This window comes from Arachis duranensis, chromosome 5, assembly GCF_000817695.3.
Source record: "Arachis duranensis cultivar V14167 chromosome 5, aradu.V14167.gnm2.J7QH, whole genome shotgun sequence".
In the NCBI taxonomy this organism is placed as follows: Eukaryota; Viridiplantae; Streptophyta; class Magnoliopsida; order Fabales; family Fabaceae; genus Arachis; species Arachis duranensis.
The window spans coordinates 6,165,181-6,171,465 of NC_029776.3; positions in this window are offsets into that span (position 1 = coordinate 6,165,181).

Sequence of the window (6,285 nt, forward strand, 5' to 3'; positions counted from 1 at the left end):
TGGGAAAAGAGTACATCAGGGAGTAGAGTTCGCTTCTAGCTGTAGTACCTTTTCATATTACATGCATGCCACGACCTTGGTAACTCAGTGTTATCCAGGTCGGTTACTTTATAATAACCTTTCCCTAACACTTCCTTGATTTTGTATGGCCCTTTCCAATTTGCGGCGAGCTTTCCATCTCCTGACTTGTTGACTCCAATGTCGTTTCTGATTAGGACCAAGTCATCTACGGCAAATGTTCTTCGAATGACTTTCTTGTTGTATCTGGTAGTCATCCTTTGCTTTAATGCCGCTTCACTTATCTGGGCGCTCTCTCGGACTTCGGGGAGCAAGTCGAGCTCCTCTTTGTGCCCCTGTACATTTCCGACCTCATCATGAAGAATTACCCTTGGGCTTTGCTCACTGATTTCTATAGGAATCATGGCTTCTACGCCGTATACCAGTCGGAAGGGTGTTTCTCCTGTGGCGGACTGGGGTGTTGTCCTATAAGCCCACAGCACTTGAGGGAGCTCTTCAGCCCAAGCTCCCTTCGCTTCCTGTAATCTTTTCTTCAAACCTGCCAGTATGACCTTGTTAGCTGCCTCGGCTTGCCCATTGGCTTGTGGGTGCTCTACCGAGGTGAATTGATGTTTGATTTTCATACTGGCTACCAGGTTTCTGAAGGTGGCGTCGGTGAATTGGGTTCCATTATCTGTGGTGATGGAATAAAGTATCCCATACCTTGTGATGATGTTTTTGTAGAGGAACATGCGACTTCTTTGAGCGGTGATAGTGGCTAACGGTTCTGCTTCTATCCACTTTGTGAAGTAATCTATTCCCACGATTAAGTATTTAACTTGCCCTGGTGCTTGGGGAAAAGGACCTAACAGATCCATCCCCCATTTTGCGAAAGGCCAGGGGGAAGTTATACTAATGAGCTCTTCGTATATGTCGGATCTCGTATCTCATGAATTTTCCGACTTGTTCCCTGTTCTTGTTTAGATATTTTTTCATGGTAGGTTCCTTTGCCTAGTAGCTTCCTTCTATTTGCGAGGTGACTTCTTGTGAATCACTGAAGATGGTAAGCTTTTGGACTCCGACTTTCCTAGCCAGCTTCAAACCAGCCAGTAGGGCTTCGTGCTCGGCTTGGTTATTTGAGGCAGGAAAGTCAAACTTTAAGGAGAGTTCGAGTTGGGTTCCTTGATCACTTTCTAGGATAACGCCCACTCCACTTCCGGCTTTGTTTGAAGAGCCATCAACGTAGAGGTTCTAGTCTATGGGGGTTCTTGGAGTGTCGGTGTACTCTATGACAAAGTCGGCCAGGTATTGAGATTTTATGGCTGTCCAAGCTTCGTACTTAAGGTCAAATTCGGACAACTCGACCGCCCATTGTAGGATTCTTTAAGCTAGGTCGGTTTTCTACAGAATGTCTTTTAAAGGTAGTTTGGTCCGTATTCTGATGGTGTGGGTTTGAAAGTATGGTCGGAGTCATCAAGAAGTAAGAATGAGGGCGTAGGCGAACTTTTCTATTTTTTGATAGTTTAGTTCGGCCCCTTGTAAAGCCTTATTGATAAAGTAGATGGGTTGTTGCCTGTTCTCGTCTTCTCTGACTAGGGCCGAGCCTATCGCCCGACTTCCCACGGCGAGGTATAGGATTAGTTCTTCTCCTTGTCGAGGTCGGGTTAGAATAGGTGGTTGCCGCAGGAATGTTTTGAAGTCTTAGAAGGCTTGTTCACATTCGGGGTCCATTCGAACCTCTTTCCTTTCCTCAGGGTTGCATAAAATCGGAGAGACCTTAAGGCCGATCCGGCCAGGAACCTAGATAGGGTCGGAAGCCTTCCATTTAGCTGTTGTACCTCCTTGACGCAGGTCAGGCTTTTCATATTGAGGATAGCTTGGCATTTATCTAGGTTTGCCTCAATCCCTCTTTGGGTGAGCATGAACCCTAGGAATTTGCTAGCATCTACCGTGAAAGTGCACTTTGTAGGATTTAGTCTCATCCTGGGCTTTCTTAGTGCCAAATACTTCGGCGAGGTCAGGTAACAACGCTTCTTCCTTTTGCGTTTTTACCAGCATGTCATCTACGTAGACTTCCATCAGCTTCCCAATATGACCGGTGAATACTTTGTTCATCAACCTCTGGTATGTAGCCCCTGCGTTCTTGAGTCCGAACGGCATGACTAGGTAGCAGTAGTTTACTTTCCGGGTTAGGAATGAGGTATTGTCTTAGTCGAGTTGATGCATCGGGATTTGGTTGTATCCCGAGTAGGCGTCCATGAATGATAGGTATTGGTACCCTGAGCTGGAGTCCACCAAGGTATCAATACTTGGTAGGGGATAAGGGTCCTTAGGACATGCCTTATTTAAGTCGGTATAGTCGACGCACATTCTCCATTTACCATTTTGTTTTTTGACTAGCACTACATTGGCTAGCCATGTTGGGTATTTGACCTCTCTGATAAAGCCGGCTTCTAGGAGCGCCTGTACTTGCTCTTCTACTATGGAGGCCCTTTCTGGGCCGAGCTTGCGTCTTCTTTGCTGTACAGGTCGGGATCCTGGGTAAACCGAGAGCCTGTGAGACGTGAGCTCGGGATCAATCCCGGGCATGTCGGAAGCCTTCCAGGCGAAGAGGTCGGAATTAGCTCTTAGGAGTTCACCCAACCTTTGTTTCAGGGTTTCCCCTAGGTTGGCTCCTATGTGAGTGTTTTTTCCTTCCTCCTCTCCGACTTGTATCTCCTCGGTTTTTCCTTCCGGCTGGGGTCGTAGCTCTTCTCTGGTTCTTGCGCCGCCTAGTTCTATGGTGTGGACTTCTTTGCCCTTCCCTCTCAGATTTAGGCTTTCGTTGTAGCACTTCCTTGCCAATTTTTGATCTCCCCTTACCGTTGCTATTCCTCTTGGAGTCGGGAATTTCATGCAAAGGTGGGGAGTGGATACCACTGCTCCGAGGCGATTAAGGGTAGTCCTACCGATTAAGGCATTGTAGGCTGACCCTTCGTCGATGACTATAAAGTCTATGCTCAGAGTCCTTGATTTTTCCCTTTTTCCAAAAGTGGTGTGAAGGGGTAAAAATCCCAGTGGTTTTATTGGCGTATCCCCTAACCCATATAGGGTGTCAGGGTAGGCTCTCAACTCTTTTGCATCTAACCCTAGCTTGTCGAAGGCGGGCTTGAAAAGGATGTCCGCCGAACTTCCTTGGTCTACTAGGGTTCTGTGGAGATGGGCGTTGGCTAGGATTATAGTTATCACCACGGGATCATCATGCCCGGGGATTATCCCTTGCCCATCCTCTTTTGTGAATGATATAGTAGGGAGGTCGGGTATCTCATCCCCGACCTGATAGATTCTTTTGAGATGTCTTTTGCGAGAAGATTTGGTGATTCCACCTCCTGCAAACCCTCCTGAGATCATGTGGATATGTCTCTCTGGGGTCTGAGGAGGTGGATCTCTTCTATCCATGTCATCTCGCTTTCTCTTTCCGTGACCGTCCGACCTTTCTATGAGATATCTATCAAGCCGACCTTCTCTAGCCAGCTTTTCTATCACATTCTTAAGGTCGTAGCAGTCGTTAGTGGAATGACCATATATCTTATGGTACTCGCAATAATCGCCGCGACTTCCCCCTTTTTTATTTTTAATAGGTCTTGGGGGTGGCAATCTTTCAGTGTTGCAAATCTCTCTGTATACGTCCACTATAGAAGTCTTTAGAGGAGTATAAGAGTGATACTTTCTGGGTCTTTCGAGACCGGGTTCTTCCTTCTTCCTGGCTTCCCTTTCCCTCTCCTTGGATGAGGAAGTGGGTCCAGGTCGCCAACTCAGGTCCCTTAATTTTGCATTCTCTTCCATGTTGATGTACTTCTCGGCCCTTTCTTGTACATCACTTAGAGAAACGGGGTGTCTTTTAGATATGGACTGTGAGAAGGGGCCTTCTCTAAGTCCGTTGACTAACCCATTATTACTGCCTCTGTGGGCAGGTCTTGGATCTCTAAACATGCCTTGTTGAACCTTTCCATATAGGCTCGTAAAGACTCTCCGACCTCCTGTTTTATTCCCAGGAGGCTCGGTGCATGTTTTACCTTGTCTTTTTGGATTGAGAACCTCATCAAGAATTTCCTCGAGAGGTCTTCAAAACTAGTGATGGATCTCGGGGGGAGGCTATCGAACCACTTCATCGCTGCTTTCGATAGAGTGGTCGGGAAAGCCTTGCATCTCGTAGCGTCGGAGGCATCAGCTAGATACATCCGACTTTTGAAGTTGCTAAGATGATGCTTTGGATCCGTAGTTCCATCATAGAGGTCCATATCAGGGCTTTTGAAGTTCCTTGGAACTTTTGCCCTCATTATATCCTCGCTGAAAGGATCTTCTCCGCCCGGGAGTTGGTCTTCTCCTTCATCGCGGGAGTTCTTGAGGGAGGATTCTAGCTGCAAGAGTTTTCTTTCTAACTCTTTTCGCCGTTCCATCTCCTCTTTAAGGTACCTTTCGGTTTCCCTTTGCTTCTCCCGCTCTTGTTCCAATTGCTCCAGGCGGCTATGGACCAATCCCATTAGTTCAGCTATGTGGGATGGTCCGTCCTTTTCTGATTCACGCCCATCTGAGGAATTTACCTTTGGATTCTTTACTCCGGAGGTACCCTCTCTGTGTTGATCATTGTCTTCATTGCCATTGCCCATGTCTAGATTCTCTTGTTCAGAATCTGTATCCACATGGCCTTCTTCGTGGGATCTATCCACCATCGTTTGAGTGATCTCTCGGGTCCCCGGCAACGGCGCCAATGTTACGGTAGGTAACCGGAGATTAGTACAAAGGATGGCGTTTGGCGGCCCAAGTGTATGATAGAGGAGATCTCCGGAAAGGTCCGCAACTCGGGAGGCTCCGTCCGGCTTGTGCTCGCGTGTGAATGGGGGGTGGTACCTGCAAAGATACTCCGATGCCTAAGTTAGCAAGGGTGTAAGCAGGTCTAGAGAGTATTGGGCTTAGAGATACCTGAAGGGGTGTCAGGGTATTTATAGAGGCGAGCCAATAACCACCGTTGGTGTAGTGCCATATCTTTAGGGTGGTAACCGTCCCTATTATCTTGGGGAGGTTAAGATATGGCTTTATGAGACGGTTAGAGAGATTTTAGGGGCGGTTACTCATTTGAATGAGTGTTTATCTGCCAGCTAATCTCGCATCCGACCTCTTCTGACCAAGTCGTGGTTGATACCGACTTCTTATGTGAAGGCCGGTACTTAGCTAGGCTCTAATCCTTTAGATTAGGCCTTTTAGTTGGACCTGGGCCTTTATATTGGGCCAGGGTATGAACACATACATTACTTAATTAATAACATACAAAAATTGAATTACTGTAATAAGACCTAATAAATATTAAAATTACATATCTAAGAAAGATGTATAGAAACGGTAAGTATTTAGTGATATATAGTAGTATTTATTAAGATTTTATAAACTTTTGATGTTCCTAATCTTATTAAGTTGTCTACATATAGATAGTATATATGTGTAGTAGATACCATCCGGTCTTAAATCACAATCACCGAGAGAATTTAAAATAATTTATAATTTCTCATTTATCTAAACTCTGTCTCTTATGTGCGCATGCCTGAAAAGATTTTCCAAGAACTAAGTATAATTGACAACCAACATGCAAATAAATAATATATTACTCATCTTATAGTCGATCAATATTTCTAAAAGAAATTTTTGTAATGTTGACCGTCGTTTGATTTCTAGATTAAACTTTTGACCTAAAGTTGTCACTGCTTTAAGACTTAAATGGATACGTAGATATGTAAGTTTTTTATCCTTACGAGTTGAAGTAGACTATAACGGTTCTTATTTTGTTACTTTGTTTTAATGTATATTTTTGGTAACATATATTTTTAAGAAAATATTGCCATTTTTTTATAAATTCACGTAAACATATATATTGTTTTTACTTGAGATGATCTTTTGATGTATATCTGGCCCTATAAAAAAGTAGATTGCTTAATTTTATCTTTTTTTGCTGATAAAGTATACTCCATAATTTAAAGGATACCGAGCGTGAAAAATAAAAGATATTTTAAGGTTCAAGTCAATAAATAATTCAATATAAAAAGTGTTTTTTTTTTTTAATTTGTAAGAGTACTTATGACGTATTTTTTGTAATTTGAGTTGTACTTTGCTATATTATGATTTTTTTATTATACAGACCATACTGTAATGATATGGTCGTTTTAAAATGTATTTAATAATGTAATATTTACAATCATTACGATAAGAGTATAAGACGTTGACAATAAGACACAAAATATAGAAATATAAAGATTA